The sequence below is a fragment of the Pituophis catenifer genome, unplaced genomic scaffold, assembly GCF_029215685.1.
Source record: "Pituophis catenifer annectens isolate HBS135680 unplaced genomic scaffold, rPitCat1.0.hap2 SCAF_2, whole genome shotgun sequence".
Classification (NCBI taxonomy): Eukaryota; Metazoa; Chordata; class Lepidosauria; order Squamata; family Colubridae; genus Pituophis; species Pituophis catenifer.
The window spans coordinates 283107880-283125203 of NW_027256882.1; the positions used below are offsets into that span (position 1 = coordinate 283107880).

Genomic DNA, 17324 nt, shown 5'->3' on the forward strand with positions numbered 1-17324 from the left:
CTGGCATGCGATGGCAAAAAAGTTAGCCATCACTGCTTTAGAATAATCCTGCCTAAGCAGTAATTTTTCCCATGGTTTCTCCTGTTCTTAAAAAGATCTCCCATTTTTATTTTTCCTATTCCTCTCTTTACTGAAAACGTTGGTTGATATTTTCCCCCTGTTCTTTCTTTCTTGACATTGGAAGTTTGCATTTGGACATTAGTCAATGTTCAACTTTATGATAGCTTTCAAAGCCACTTTGAACTTTCGCTCTTGAAAATGCCTGGCAATATTTTTTTTTTATTCCCCATGTTGGTTTTACAGTGTCACTTTCCATTGCAACTCAGAAACTCTTTAACAAAAGTTAAACACAATTCATCTGTTCCTGACATACTGACTTACATTTTCCAAGTTGTATCATGCTGGTGCAGCTACTCGCTTAAATTTTCTGTGTGCAACCCATCTGTTGACATAAATACAGGTAGTCCGTGCTTACAACAACTCATTTAGTGACCGTTCTAAGTTGCAGTGCCACTGAAAAAAAAATGACTTATGACCATTTTTCACACTTACAACCATTGCAGCATCTCCATGGTCACAGGATCAAAAGTCAGAGGCTTGGCAACTGACTCATAATTATGATGGTTGCAGTGTCCTGAGGCCTTTGGCGATCTTCTGCCAAAGCAAAGTCAACGGGGAAGCCAGGAACACTTAACAACCATGTAACTAACTGAAGAACTGCCGTGATTCACTTAACAACAAGAAAGGTCATGAAGAAAGGGTCATGGTTCCGAGTAATGCTCCCAATTAGTTCGAGACTAATTTGTAGACTTTTTGTAGTCTACTTTTTGAAGTCTCCTCTTTGTAGACTTCAGCTCAGCATTCAGTACCATCATTCCAGATATTCTTCTAACTCAGAGGTCTTCAAACTTGGCAGCTTTAAGACTTGTGGACTTCCACTCCCAGAATTCTCCAGCCAGCATAGCATAGCTGGCTGGAGAATTCTGGGAGTGGAAGTCCACAAGTTTGAAGACCTCTGTTCTAACTAAACTAAATCAGCTAGCTGAAGGGTGGATTTGATTTAAATCGAGTTGATTTAAATCACAATTTAAATCATGATTTAAATCACTAGTAAAAAGGCTTGATTTAAATCAACTTGATTTAAATCATAATTTTTAAAGAGCAACTGTCATCTCTGCTACTCCTGTGACCCACTGTTGACTCACCGATAGTCCCAGTGTTGCAGAATATACAGCCTCATGCTACATAACTAAGCTCCATTTCATGCTGAATAAACTAAATTATTTATGTATCTTAAATAGAAAACTATCTTACGATAGATTTTTACCCCCAAAGTTTTTTATTAAAATAAATTTGATAAAAATCAAAAAAATCCGATTTAAATCAAAAAAATCTGATTTTTTTAATTATTTTTTTAAAAGCCATTGATTTTTATCCACCCTGGCTAACTGTACCTGACCACACTTGTAAATGGATCATAAGCTTCCTAACAGACAGGAAGCAGTAGGTGAAGCTAGGCAAAATCACATCAGATACTTGCACAATTAGCACAGGAGCCCCCGAGGGCTGTGTGCTCTCTCTACTACTCTTCTCTCTATACACCAATGACTGCATCTCAAAAGATCCCTCTGTTAAAATACTGAAGTTTGCAGATGATCCAACAGTGATTGGTCTCATTCAAGACAATGATGAATCTGCATACAGAGGGGAGGTTGAACAACTAGCCTTGTGGTGCAACCAGAACAATTTTGAACTAAATACACTCAAAACCATAGAAATGGTGATGGATTTTAGAAGAAAACCTCCTATACTACGACCTCTTACAATACTAGACAACACAGTATCAACAATAGAGTCCTTCAAGTTTCTAGATTCCATCTAGTCTAGTTAATTACAAACCGTTTGATCTTTGGAAGGTTTCTGGGGATAAGAGTAATTCACAACCTAAAATGGACACCCAACATCAAAAACGTCATCAAAAAAGCACAACAAAGAATGTTCTTTCTGCGCCAACTCAGAAAGCTCAAACTGCCCAAGGAGCTGCTGATCCAGTTCTACAGAGGAATTATTGAGTCTGTCATCTTCACCTCTATAACTGTCTGGTTTGGCTCTGCAACCCAACAAGACAGACACAGACTTCAGAGGATCATTAGAACTGCAGAAAAAAACAATGGCTACCAACCTGCCTTCCATTGAGGACCTGAATACTGCACGAGTCAAATAGAGGGCTGTGAAAATATCTCCAGACCCCTCACATCCTGGACATAAACTATTTCAACTTCTACCCTCAAAATGACACTACAGAGCACTGCACACCAGAACAACTAGACACAAGGACAGTTTTTTCCCGAATGCCTTCACTCTGCTTAACAACTAATTCCCACAATACTGTCAAATAATTTACTAAGACTAGTATTACTATTATTCTTCTCTTCCTTACTTGTATCTATCTCTTCCCACTTATTACTATAACCATGTTGCTTGTGTCTTTCAATTTATATTGTTTTTATTTGTTTCCTAGTACAATTTGATAGCTTATTAGTAACCTTGACTATCACAAAGTGTTGTATCTTTTTTTTCTTGATGAATGTATTTTATTCTCCTTATGTACACTGAGAACATATGCCCCAAAGACAAATTCCTTGTGTGTCCAATCACACTTGGCCAATAAAGAATTCTATTCTATTCTATTCTATTCTATTCTATTCTATTCTATTCTATTCTATTCTATTCTATTCTATTCTATTCTATTCTATTCTATTCCATTCCATTCCATTCCATTCCATTCTATTCTAAAAAAAGACTGAGGCAGTTGCTTTCTCAAAGATCCTGTTTATTGGGTACATTACATTGGCACGTTCAAATGTAAAGCCAACTGTGAATAATTTCCCACACAAGTGGACACACACACAAGTGTGGCAACTAAGAAACAAGGCAGAGAAAACTATGGCTTCAGTTAGAGTCATTTTGAGAATTGACAGAAAGGTCATAAAATGGGAGAAAACTCACTTGCCAAATGTCTCACTTAGCAACATAAAATTTGGGCTCAATTTATTTATTTATTGTTTAGTTCAATTTATATGCCGCCTTTCTCCGAAGACTCAGGGCGGCTTACAATGCATTTAAAAAACCATTATAAAACATTTAAAAATTAAAACATTAAAACCCATTCACACCATTCATGGCCGGATCTCGCCGGATCGCAATAGCGAGATTAATGGCCCTAGGTCTGCCGGAAAAGCCAGGTCTTCACTGCTTTTCGGAAGGCCAATAGGGTGGGGGTGGTCCGAACCTCAGGAGGTAACTGGTTCCAGAGAGCTGGGGCAGCCACAGAGAAGGCCCTCCAGTTATGATCAATTGTGATCATAACTCGAGCACTACCTGTAGTCTCCACCTGGGAGTACAGATAGTCCTCAACTTACAACAGTTCATTTAGTGAATCTTCGAAGTTACAATGGCACTGAAAAAAAGTGACTTATGACCGTTTTTCACACTTAACAACCATTGTAGCATCCCCAATGGTCACGTGACCAAAATTGAGACACGTGGGAACTGACTCACATTTATGACCGTTGCAGTGTCCCAGAGTCACGTGATCCCTTTTTGCGACCTTCTGACAAGCGAAGTCAACGGGGAAGTCAGATTCACTTAACAACTGATTAATTTAAGAACTGCAGTGATTCACTTAACAAAGGTGGCAAGAAAAGTCGGAAAATGAGGCATAACTTCCTTAACAAATGCCTCGCTTAAGCAACAAAAAATTTGGGGGTCAATTGTGGTCGTAAGTCGAGGACTACCTGACTGATACAACAGTATTTCTCAATCTTCTAGTAGGAAGCTGGTGGCACCTTTTCAGCCTATCACATTTTATTAAAGGCATACAGTACTGGCCAAAATTGTGGAAACCTTTGGGGAAAAGTGTATTTTCTAGAACTAGCTAATAACATCACTTTTTTTTTTGCAGTAGTACCATAAAATTAGATATCAATGGAAAGATAATTTAACCAAGAATGTAATGCAATAACTTTTATGAAGGATTTGCTATTAGAATATCACTTACAGTATAAAGAAGAAAAGTGAAACACATAGAAAAAACGAGATATACAAAAATTATCACCCTGTCAGTTAATACTTAGTTGGGTAACCTTTAGCATGAATTACGGCCTTACAACATCTTCCCATGGAGTGAACCAAATCTTTGAGTTCTGCAGCTGTTATCATGTGAAACCAAGATTGAATGATGGCTTCTATTAACTGGGTTTTATTGCTGGGTCGCTTCTGACTAACAAGTTTCTTTAGTTGGTTCCATAGACTTTCAATTGGGTTAAGGTCTGGGCCATTCCAGCAGTGGAATACAATTATCTTGAAACTCCAAAACAAAATAAAAAAGTGGTGTTATTAACCATCCAACTTCAAAAAATATACTTTTCCCAAAAGGTTTCCACAATTTTGGCCACTACTGTAGATTTTCATGAGCTACAACTCATTGTAATAGATGCAAAGAGTGGAGAAAGTGATGTAGGATTTAAATTAGGATGAGGTGGGGTAGGGAAGAAAAGAGAAAGACATGCTGATTGTGCAATTACAGGAGAGAAACGAGTGATTACAAGTACTTTATAAATTCATCATTGTAACAATTAAAAGGAAACAGTTGCATTTGTTAGCTTCTGAAATGGCATGAAACCTTTTGTTGTCAGCAAACTCTTGCTCAGTTATGCGGATAGCATTTATTTTATTTTTTTCACCAAATGGGTACTTTGAGATCAGTAACACAATGTTCTGAGAGGTTAAAGAGCTCGGATATTGCTTTGCCCTTGTTTTGAGCCCTGATGCAAACTTATCTCCATTGTGAATTTTATTCTTCTTCTTCCATTGAAATTCCTGGTTTTACGTAACAATTATTGTATCTAAATTCTGCATCTGTTTAATCAACCAGCCTTTAATGTATTCAATTTCTGAGTCATATTTCACCAACAGTAGGAGCCTTGGTGGCGCAGCGGACTAAAGTGCTGTTAAGTAGCACTTAGCTGCCAGGTGCCTGCAATTACTGCAAGTTCAAATCTCACCAGGCTCAAGGTTGACTCAGCCTTCCATCCTTCCGAGGTAGGTAAATTGAGGACCCAGTTGTGGGGGCAATAAGCTGACTTTGTATAAAAAAGAACACTGCTTGGGGGGGGGCGCGAAAACCCTACTAAGCAGGTATATACAAAAGTATGAAGGCTATTGCTTAACGCATTGTAAGCCACCCTGAGTCTCCGGAGAAGGGCAGCATATAAATCGAACCAATAAATAAATACAATAAATAAATAAATAAACAACTTACAAATCAAGTCCAACAAATACCGCAATACTAAAGTAAAATAATAAACATGATAAAGTACCTGTGAAAAGAATAACAATGCCACACATCAGAAACATCTCAGACTATTACAACCACACCAGGGGTGGGTTCCACTTACCTTTACTACTGGTTCGCAACGGGAACATGCTTTGTTTGAGCAGATCATCAGTGATGACATCAGGGCGGGTAGGCGGAGCCTCTCGCCGCCATTACTACCAGTTCACAAGAAACGGACCGAACCGGGAGCAACCCACCACTGAACCACGTGACATTACCATAGCGCACAAACTAACTAAAGTCCTCCAAAACACCTTAAATAAACAATAACAACAACAAAAACCAGCAGCCCAAGAAGAAAAAACAGGCAGAAGACATAATGAAACGTCTTAATCTTGTACAACACATGGACAGACCCAATCGTAATTTCAACTGGGAAACTGTGAGCATCCGAGATCAAGCTAAATCAAAACAATGTTTGGGAATTCCTGAAGCTTGGCATTCAGACAAAGCATCATTAAACACATGAATAGAATAGGATAGGATAGGATAGGATAGGATAGGATAGGATAGGATAGGATAGGATAGGATAGGGTAGGGTAGGGTAGGGTAGGGTAGGGTAGGGTAGGGTAGGGTAGGGTAGGGTAGGGTAGGGTAGGGTAGGGTAGGGTAGCCGAGAATAGAATAGAATAGAATAGAATAGAATAGAATAGAATAGAATAGAATAGAATAGAATAGAATAGAATAGAATAGAATAATAACTTTATTGTCACTTGGAATGTAGACTAATTGGCATACATTACATTGAAATTTTGTTGCATACAACTCTCTAAGGGTCACCATCTCCAATATACACTACATAAACATGACAAAATAAATAAATAAAAAATTATGCATATACCCACATATATTATATGACACCGAGAAACAACACAGTCTAGTTCGGATATGTACATGTAAAGCACATTTACACACCATTCAAAAGAGAGAATAAAAATCTAAGACGGAAACACAGACCAGAACACAACTTGTCCACCAAAACAACCAGATAAGCAAGACAAACAAGCAGAAAACAATAAAGCTAATCAAGGAAGTCTTCTTCTTCCTGTGCCATATCCGTCATTGGACGTTGGCGATCATGTTGGTGATCCTATTTTTATCAATAGCCGCATGAAAAAGTGCTGCTGAGTTTTATCCAAATCAGTCCCTTAGGTTTTGAAGCCGTGATGTTCTTCTTCTGCCTGGATCTTGTTTGCCTTCAATCTTTCCTTGGAGGATTAAGTGAAAGATGCCGTATTTTTATGCGCGTCGCATCACATGTCCAAAATATCCTAACTTTGGCTTTTTTATGGTTTTGATGATTTCCCTTGGCTTTCCCAGGTGGCAAGTAGAAGGAATCAAGGAAGTACCAAGGCGAAAACCACACCCCCACCAAATCACTGTATATACACACAGAACAGACCTCACACTCACTAGCAATGGTGATGTCATCTATTTGGATACTGAAATGAAATCACCAAGTTTAGAGAGCACCAAGAACTCCACAATCAAATTTTGCTCTCCGTTTGACAAAGGGTAATTTCTTATAGGTCTCATTTACTTCTAATGAGTCTAGTTAATTACAAACCATTTGATCTTTGGAAGATTTCTGGGGATAAGAGTAATTCACAACCTAAAATGGACACCCAACATCAAAAATGTCATCAAAAATGTCATCAAAAAAGCACAACAAAGAATGTTCTTTCTGCGCCAACTGAGAAAGCTCAAACTGCCCAAGGAGTTGCTGATCCAGTTCTACAGAGGAATTATTGAGTCTGTCATCTGCACCTCTATAACTGTCTGGTTTGGCTCTGCAACCCAACAAGACAGACACAGACCTCAGAGGATAATTAGAATGCAGAAAAAACAATGGCTACCAACCTGCCTTCCATTGAGGACCTGTATACTGCACGAGTCTAAAATAGGGCTGTGAAAATATCTACAGACCCCTCGCATCCTGGACATAAATTCTTTCAACTCCTACCCTCAAAACGACGCTATAGAGCACTGCACACCAGAACAACTAGACACAGAACAGTTTTTTTCCTGAATACCATCACTCTGCTAAACAAATAATTCCCTCAACACTGTCAAACTATTTACTAAGTCTGCATTACTATTAATCTTCTCATCGTTCCTCTCATCCATCCCCTCCCACTTATGACTGTATGACTGTAACTTTGTTGCTGGTATCCTTAAGATTTATATTGACTGTTTTCCTATGACTATCATTAAGTGTTGTACCTTATGATTCTTGACGAATGTATCTTTTCTTTTATGTACACTGAGAGCGTATGCACCAAGACAAATTCCTTGTGTGTCCAATCACACTTGGCCAATAAAGAATTCTATTCTATTCTATTCTATTCTATTCTATTCTATTCTATTCTATTCTATTCTAATTCTAATTCTAATTCTAATTCTAATTCTAGTATTTACTATTTCGGGTATTTACGAGACCACCTTCTGCCACCGATAACCTCCCACCAGCCAATACGCTCCCACAGAGAGGGTCTCCTCAGGGTGCCGTTGGTCAAGCAATGTCGACTGATGACCCCCAGGGGGAGAGCCTTCTCTGTGGGGGCACCCGCCCTCTGGAACGAGCTACCCCAAGGAATACGCCTGATCCCGGACCTCCGTACTTTCCACCGAGTGTTGAAGACCTTCTTATTTCAGCAAGGCGGGCTGTCTTAAAATTTTAATGGGCTATTTTATGGGTAAGGGGTTTTAAAATTTGGGGAAGCCAAACTGATTTAATTCTGTTTTAATTTATTTTAATTTTTATACTGTATGTATTTTAATTTTGGCTGTTCACCGCCCTGAGTCCTTCGGGAGAAGGGCGGTATACAAATTTAATAAATAAAATAAAAAATTAAAAAATAATTCTAATTCTAACAGACCTCACACTCGCTAGCAATGGTGATTTCATCTAGTTAGATACTGAAATGAAATCACCAAGCTTAGAGAGCCCCAAGAACTCCACAATCAAATTTTGTTCTCTGTTTGACAAAGGGTCATTTCTTAAAGGTCACATTTACTTCCAATGAGTCTTGTTAATTACAAACCGTTTGATCTTTGGAAGATTTCTGGGGATAAGGATAATTCAGTTTGTTATCCATACTTTTAGTTGGAGTTCTTTGAGCTTCTGGAGATCAGTATCTAAGCAGAAAGCACTTTTTTCTGCAGGCATATTGTGTTCCAATGAAGCTTCTTCAGATTCAAGAGTCCAGAAGTGGGATTTCTTACAAGTCCACGTGGAATCTGAATTTGAATTCTGCAGAGTTGCTTGGCCCCAAAACATTTAAATCTTTTGTCCTAAATCAAAATCAGGGCTATGCTTGATTCTAATTGCTTCAATTTATTCACCGATATAATCTTCTGCTTTTTCATAGCTTTCTTTCTAATGCATTCCAGTGCAATAAACAGATCTTCCATAAATGCTTTACTGGAGTCCATGCAGTAAATAAAGAGCCAATTGATTTGGAAGAAGCTTTTAAATCCCTGTTGGCACTTCAATTTGAGTTTCTCTTGTAACAGTAAAGAAATTTACTGTTTGATCCTCTGTTCCTCTGTTTAATCTTACAATTATAGGGTTATGATCTGCATATGTGAGATCCATAACTTTCATATCTATCAAATAACATTGTCGCACGTTTCTAATCTTAATACCATACCTTGGAGTTGTAAAATACTCAGAGGAGCTTTTGAATGGAGCAACATATATGCCTCAGTAGATAAATAAAGTAAATAAATGATCTGAATTTGGATATAAGGCCACCCCATGAATAAATTAGGTTACATAAAAAAATCCATAGGGGCTGCTGCCAAATATCTTCCTTTAATATTATATAGTTTGCTAACAAGATATGAGGCAGCTTTGAGATTCCGAGGATTTTAAATGTGCAAATAGCCTCTTAAAAGACTCTAATGGAAGATAATTGTGGTGGGATAATTTTTTTTATTAATTTTTATTATTATTATTAATAATCATATTTCTATGCCACCCACTCTCCGAGGACTCTGGGTGGCTTACAACAATCGACAGTATACTAAATAGCATATTGCCCCCAACAATCTGGGTCCTCATTTTACCCACCTTGGAAGGATGGAAGGCTGAGTCAACCTTGAGCCGGTGAGATTTGATCTGCTGATTTGCTGAACTAGTAGTCATCTGAAGTAGCTGCAGTAGAGCACTCTAACCACTGCGCCACCTCGGCTCTTAGTCCAGAATTGCTTGAGAAGGGCACTTTCCCAGACAGCAAAGAATCAGAATCGCTTGGAATATTTGGTATCCCAGAAAAGGGTGAAGATGGACCCTCCCTAGCAATTCACCGGGTATATTTAATAGTAATAGAGATAAGTACTTTACTCTGGCAAGATGCCTTGCCAAGAATTGGGTATGTCTAGTTTAATGAAAGGAAGGGCTAGGGGTGACATGATAGCAGTGTTCCAATATCTAAGGGGCTGCCACAAAGAAGAAGGGGGGGGTCAACCCAGAGGTGGCATTCAGCAGGTTCTGACAAGTTCTGGAGAACCGGTAGCGGGGATTTTGAGTAGTTCCGAGAACCGATAAATAGCACCTCTGACTGGCACCGCCCCTATCTGTTTTCTGCCTCCCGAGTCCTAGCTGATCGGGAGGAAATGGGGATTTTGCAGTAACCTTCCCCTGGAGTGGGGAGGGAATGGAGATTTTACAGTATCCTTCCCCTGCCACGCCCACCAAGCCACGCCCACCAAGCCATGCCATGCCCACCAAGTATAGGTCAACCTATACTCCAAAGCACCTGAAGGTTGGACAAGGATGGATGGATGGAAACTAACCAAGGAGAGAACCACTCAAGAATGAAGGAGAAATTTCCTGACAGTGAGAACAATTAATCAGTGGAACTACTTGCCTCCAGAGATTGTGGGTGCTCCAACACTAGAGGTTTTTAGGAAGACATTGGACAACTATTTGTCTGAAATGGTACAGGGTTTCCTGCCTGAACAGGGGGCTGGAGTAGAAGACTGCCATGGTCCCTTCCAACTCTGTTATTTTGGATGGCTGGAAACCTGAAAGAATAATTCTATTTAAGGATATTGAACTACAATGATGTTTAATTTCAGCTCCTATTTATTCCTACACTTCAGCAAATGGCAGCCCCTAGCCATCTTGTGTTATCTCGAAAAAAAACTAAGCAGGGAGGATTTGCTTAATATTTGGATTACTGAAGATTATTAGCACGGTACTTGGATTTTGGAGACTACCTAGAAATCTCAGGGCTGCAGGTCAGACTGGGAAGTAAAAAAAAAACCAAAACTATCTGTTTTTAGAAAATTACAGCAATGTGGCTGCAGTCACAAAATGCCATACTCCACAATAAGGTTATTTACTTGTTTCAGATTGCAGATTGAGAATAGTTTCTTGTAGATATTAAAATCTGGGTTAGCAGCACTTTCTGCAATCATAATACCACAATACACAACAATACATGAGCACACAATAGATGCAAACTTAAAGTGAACCGCTCCAAACTCGATGGCAGAAAACATGACATCAGCAACAGAGTGGTCAATGCATGGAATGCACTACCTGACTCCATTGTTACATCCTCAAACCCCAAAAACTTTAACCTTAGACTGTCTACTGTTGACCTCACCCCATTCCTAAAAGGTCTGTAAGGGGCATGCAAAAAAGCACCAGTATGCCTACCATCCCTGTCCTAATGTTTCCTCTACTTGTATCTATTTTATGTATTCAATTAATGCTTATACTTATATATATTACCTAATATGTTCTTGACAAATAAATAAAATAAATAAAATAAATTCAAAGCATTAGCGCTATGGAGTAGCTACTGGTGTAAAATTTAACTTCAGCCTTCTAAAGACAATCAGTTCCAAGAAAGGAGGATCAAAGGGGTTCTTAATCTGGTTGATCTTTGGCAATGTTCCCTAAAACCTTTATCTCCTTGATGGTTTGTTTAAAACACTCCTGCCACAAAATGCAGCACCTTAAGATTTCTTCTTGATGTTTGCAGAAATCACTGAGGTGTAACTGCAACTCAGATGGGTCATAATTCTGTCTGCTGCAGCAGCTGAAGGTGGAATTACTTCCTTTACGTTGTGAAAGTCACCTTGTACAGACAAACTTTGACATGTTTTGTTTTGTTCATGGAGCAATAACTTTGCATGGATATTGCGTTTCATGCAATAACATTCCCTCCAACGGCAGTGGAAACATCAATGGTGAGGTGAGAGCAGGGGTGAATACAACCTGGAGGCATTGGTGAGAACTCACCAGTGTGTTATGTAACAGACAAATGCCAACCCGTCTTAAATCTTAGATTTACAAGACAACCATCCACCCGGTTGCACTGTATGCAGGGGTGGGGATTCAGCCGGTTCGGACAGGTTTGGGCAAACCAGTATCTCGACGATCAGGTGAGAGTGAACCGGTTCTCTCTGACAATCAGTTGAGCCCGCCCACCTGCCCCTGCGCTATGCTGACCTATATTTCCTTTATTTGAAGCCCAGCTGATAGGCACGGCAGAGCAGATTGCCGCACCTCAGTTGTTTTACTCACCGGGGCTGCAATAGAAGGTAAGTTTTAAGCTGTTTTTAAACGCAGTGCGCACGCTCAGCGAACCGGTTGTTATACTAGTTGAATCCCACCACTGACTGTATGGCACTGAAGCAACAACAGAGAACGAAAGCTATCTCCATGCCATGGAAATGCAAATGGATATCGGGCATCTCCCTTCTTGACCACATCACAAATGACACCATTTAACAATGTCCACAGCATATAAAGAAAATCAGTATAAGATGTTTTATAGATGGCATATGCCACCGGAGAAGTTAGCAAAAATATTTAAAGATAAATCAGCTAAACGCTGGAAATGTCATCAAACACCAGGATCTTATTACCATATGTGGTGGACTTGTCCCGAAGTAAAAAATTATTGGTATAAGATTAAAATCTGGCTGGAAGAAATGATACAACAATGTATTGAATTTGAACCAGAGTTGTTCCTACTGGGTATTTTTCCAGAAAAAAATAGTAAGGAAAATGTATATTTGATTATACAAGTAATAACAGCTGTAAGAATTGTGTATGCTCAAAATTGGAAATCAGAGAAAATACCCTTGGAAGAAGAAGTAATAAAAAAAATTTTAGACTGTGCAGAAATGAATAGATTAACTTTGATGATTAAAGATGAAGAGGAATCAGAATATTTTAAAACATGGAATTATTTTTATAGTTGGTTGGAAAAAAGATATAAATGATTGATACTATAATTGTGTACAAATGATGACTATAATATTGATTTAGAAATGAAATGCCAGAATAGTTTGGATGAATGTGAAGATAGAAGAAACTCATGGAAGATGGAAAAGAAGCCTAGAAGATAACACCGAGGCGTCACAGGGAAGGGAGGATTGATGTAGTAAATGTTTGTCTGTCTTAAAAAATAAAAAAAATATATTATAAAAAAACAAAACAAATGACACCATTTGACAACATTTTGGTGTGGCACCAATTCTAGAGAAGATGAGAGAAGGTCGGCTCCACTGGTATGGACATGTCCAGAGAGCAGCACCTTCCACCGTGGCCAAGACTGCCTACCAACTAGAAGTCATTGGCTGGTGACCTCGTGGGCACCCAAAACAGAGATGGCAAGACACCATCAACAAAGATATGCAGCTGACCGTGCAAAGTGGCATTCAATGATCCAAAAAGTGGACCCTGCACTTGTGGGAATACGCTAAGAAGAAGAAGAAGATTGTGTGTCACACTTGCAGTTACAGTAGTTTCCCCTTCCACCCTGCTACACCGAGACAGCAGTTAAACCTCAAGTCCAAATCACGTCGGGTAGATTCACACAACATAGCTAGGATTCAAAGGTGAGACTGTTAAACGGTAATAATCATCTGGGACTTTAGTTATTAGATTGATAGGCTGCCAAATCTAAACAGATTCCTGGTGCATTTCAAAACTCCAATGAAAACACGTACAATATAAACTAAGATGTAAATATCCACTGCACAATTTCAAATAAAATCAATAAAATACTCAACAGTACAGAACAGAAAGCGGAGTTAGAAGGGACCTTGGAGATCTTCTAGTCTGGGGAGCCCTCCAACCCCTGGGCCATGACACGGTACCAGGCCATGCAAGTGGCAGGCGAGCATGCTTGTGCATGCAGCTCCATTTGAGTGAGTGGTGCATGCTTACACTTGTGTGCGAAGCTCCATTTGTGTGAATGGTGGACCCCCACTTCTTGTGTTGAACCATCCACTCTTTCCCCCCTGCTGCTGCTGCCACTGCCAGTCTATCAAGCCGGAAAAGTCGGTGATCATTGTTCTACTCCAATCCCCTGCTCAGGCAGGAGAACCTATAGCAGGTGTTCCCTGGTATACAAGTCAGTGGTGGGTTGCTCCTAGTTCGGACCGGTTCTATAGAACTGGTAGTAAAACCAGTGGGAGGCTCCGCCCACTGACCCTGACGTCATCAGAAGTGATCTGTGCATGCGCAGAAACAAAGTGCGCACGCGAGCGATCCCGTTGCGAACCGGTAGTAAAGGTAAGTAGAACCCACCCCTGATACAAGTGGTTTACAAGTGGTGTTCCCTTGTAAAGAGCTCCTTCCTGGATCTGTACCATTTAGACCACTGTCATAATCACCTGGTCATTTTTCTCTCTTTAGGAAGACTTACGGGAGAATAGTGGGGCTGCTATTATGGAATAACCTAAAAAGTTGATTACTTCAATGCTTTTCCATCAGAATTCAGGCTGGATCGGTTGCCATGGTTATGAGACTTTCATTACATACAATCAGCGAAAAGCAACCTATTAGCAAAAAATAAAGAACAAATGGGAAAAGGCCAGTCTGCTGAAAAGGCCAAGTAGTGGATTATGTAGGATAGAAAAGAAAGAAAGAAAGAAAGAAAGAAAGAAAGAAAGAAAGAAAGAAAGAAAGAAAGAAAGAAATGTGGGAAGTTGAACATTATTTCTTTATATGAGGGTTGTTCCTGAAACACAACAATTACTAACATTTTTTGATTATGGCTTTCTCATTTTCATCCATACTTTATCAAAAGTTCTCAGAATTCTTGGCTTCTTCGTCTAAATTAGAGGTCCCCAACCTCCGGGTCACAGCCCACTAGTGTAGTGGACCAGGGATGGGTTCTAAATTTTTTTACTACTGGTTCTGTGGGCGTGGCTTATTTTGTGGGCGTGGCTTGATGATCATGTGACAATTCTTTAGGATTTAGCAGAGGTACTGGTCTACCAGGCTTTTAACTGCTTGTAGAGCTGTACCGGTCTACCCATTTGTTTTTCGAGCGTCCCTGTCTACCCATTTGTTTTTGGAGCATCCTGGCCTACCTATTTGTTTTTCGAGAACACTGGTCTACCACCACACTGCCGTTTAACACTGATCAGTTGTAGGGCAGCCCTTTGAAGCCCCACGTCAAGAGTTTAAACACTTTTTTTCCTTCCAGCTGATCAGCTGGGACTCGGGACGCAGCGAAAAATTGGGGGCGGGGTCAAATAAAAGGTGAGAATAACGTGGGGGGGGGGGGCGGGCGGGAGGGCCCAGTTCCCGAACAAAGAGAACCGGTTTGGTGACATCATATCGTCACCGCCACCGGCTCACCCAAACTGGGCCGAACCGGGAGGAACCCACCACTGTAGTGGACCATGAGGTGTTTGCAACAGGACCGCAGAAATGGCGGGCGAGCATGTGCGTGTGAATGTACATCCCCACTTGCATGAGCTCCATTTGCCTGAAGGGCAGGTGCACATGCATGCTGCTCATACAAATGGAGCTGCTCATGTGTGTTTGCTGGCCACTCACGTGGAACCATCCCAGCGGTGGAATGCTGCCGGTTTAACAATCGGTTCGGTAAGCACACATTTTGCTTGTGTATGTGCGCCTGCGCACAGCGCTGAAAATGGAGCATTTAGAAGCTCAGCTGCTTACCTTCCAGGTCAGCCCCGGTAAGTAGAACAGCGAGGGGGGAGAATCAGCTGTGCCGTGCAATTGAGATGAGCTACAAAGCAGGAAATAGAGCGGGGATGGGTGGGTAGGACCAACTGATGGTTGGTGCTATCGGTTCGCCCGAACCAGTCCGAACTGGCTGAATTCCACCTCTGAATCATCCCCTGTCCCGTAACCCCAGCTGGTCCACACAGCCAGAAAGGTTGGACAACTCTGAACTAAATGGTTCACTCACTCCAACCTATGCCTTGAAGAACTGACATTGGTAGATGATCTTCATCAGGGTCTGGATGGGGAAGTACCTCCTTCCTGGTCATTCAATACTTACCATCACTTTTCATACTTATTGACTTTGTGTCTTGATGGCTTGCCTGCATGGTTAGGCATGAGGGGCACTGTTCTGTTGTGGGTTTCGCTACTTCCTGGATTGGTAGTACTAGTAAGTGGGGTGTCAAAGGTGTGTCATCACAGTGTCATCACATGATGTATTGTGACTTTCCCCCCCTTCACTAAACTGGTTCAGGGCATGGCCAGCATCTGACTCATTCAGCCCGTGGGCCATGAGTTTCACAGCCCTGGTCTAGATAATTGGAGTGACACAAGGTTTTTCTGTCACCTCTTCAAGCTACCTTGTTTTTTCCAGTCTGGGAATGTCTTGACCTGGTGTTTGAAGGCCGTTAGAGTTTAAACAGGAAACCAAGGCTTAGTTTTTGTAAAAGGGAAGTGCTCTTTGTCCAGACGATTTTCCATCTGGACAATTTATCAGCCTCAATAATAATAAGATGGACAAACTAGGACTCACCTTGGAGGACCAAATCCATGACTTGAGGTCCTCCTTGACTTGTGGCTGCTGCTAAATGTGTGGGTAGAAGATTCAGCTAGGGGAAAGCTTTCCTCAGTTTTTGTCTTGTGCACCAGTTGCAGTCCCTCCCAGATGCATGGGACTCCATCAATGGTTATCCACACATTCTTCGCATCTCAGACTAACAACTACAATGGATTGCACATGGTGTCAGGCCTGGAAGCCATCTTTTGAATTGGGCCTGCCACATTTACTACTGTGGGAAATTGGGAGTGGGGGGGTTGTATGGAGCATGGATGATATATAGTCATAATAACATTCCTTTCTCAGAGAGTCAAGGACATCTTGCCTTGCACCTGGAGGGCTGGAACTGGGAGGCATCTCCAGTTGGGACGGTGTTTGATTGGACCATGTGATGGACATGTGGGTGCTAGGCAGGGACTTGAACTTTCCTTTGGGTGGGGAAAACCTGGAAGCTTTCAGATTCAGGTTTTCCCAGATGTGCCACTATGATGTCTCTAATAAAATGGAACTTTGAGGAACTTCTAGCTTCGGAGTCTCCTTTTGTTGGGAGTGTTACTTGGAACCCTGAAATATGGAGTGAAATAACCCATCTGTTGAACATATAGTGGCAATATTGCAGGCAGTGCAATGACTTCCAGTAAGATGCTGAGTACAATTCAACATTTAGCTCTACATACAAAGCCCTTTACGGTTTGGCAACTGGATAGTTGACGGACTGCCTCCTTTAGGTAGAACCAATTCTTTTCTTTTTGCATTAATCCCAGGCTGAGATGCCAAGCATCTCTTTTCCCTCTGAAACCAAAGAAGTGGAGGAGTAAAAGCATAATATTTACAGTTTACATTCCAAACATTTGGAACTACTCACTACCAGGCTTCTGGATTAAGCCTTCCCTGAAGTCATTTAGGAATTCAGTCAGAGCTGAGTATTTCCACTGAGCTTTGAAAGTGTATTAATGAATCTTTGGTATGATTGCCATAATGTGGACACCAGGGGTTCTATTGCTGTTATGTGTTTATTAATTTTAAATGGCTTTTTTCCCCCTGAATTTTATATTTCAGGAATTGTAAACTGCCAGGATTTTATGTTCAGAATTGTAAACTGCCAAGGGTCCAGTTTAAATGTTGTAAAGAAATAA

General features: G+C 40.6%; 1 protein-coding gene across 1 annotated transcript in view; it reads right to left on the reverse strand.

Annotated features, from left to right (window-relative positions):
• The window catches only part of DCC (DCC netrin 1 receptor), a 764852-nt gene that overhangs the window by 668047 nt on the left and 79481 nt on the right, over window positions 1–17324 (reverse strand). The window lies entirely within an intron of this gene.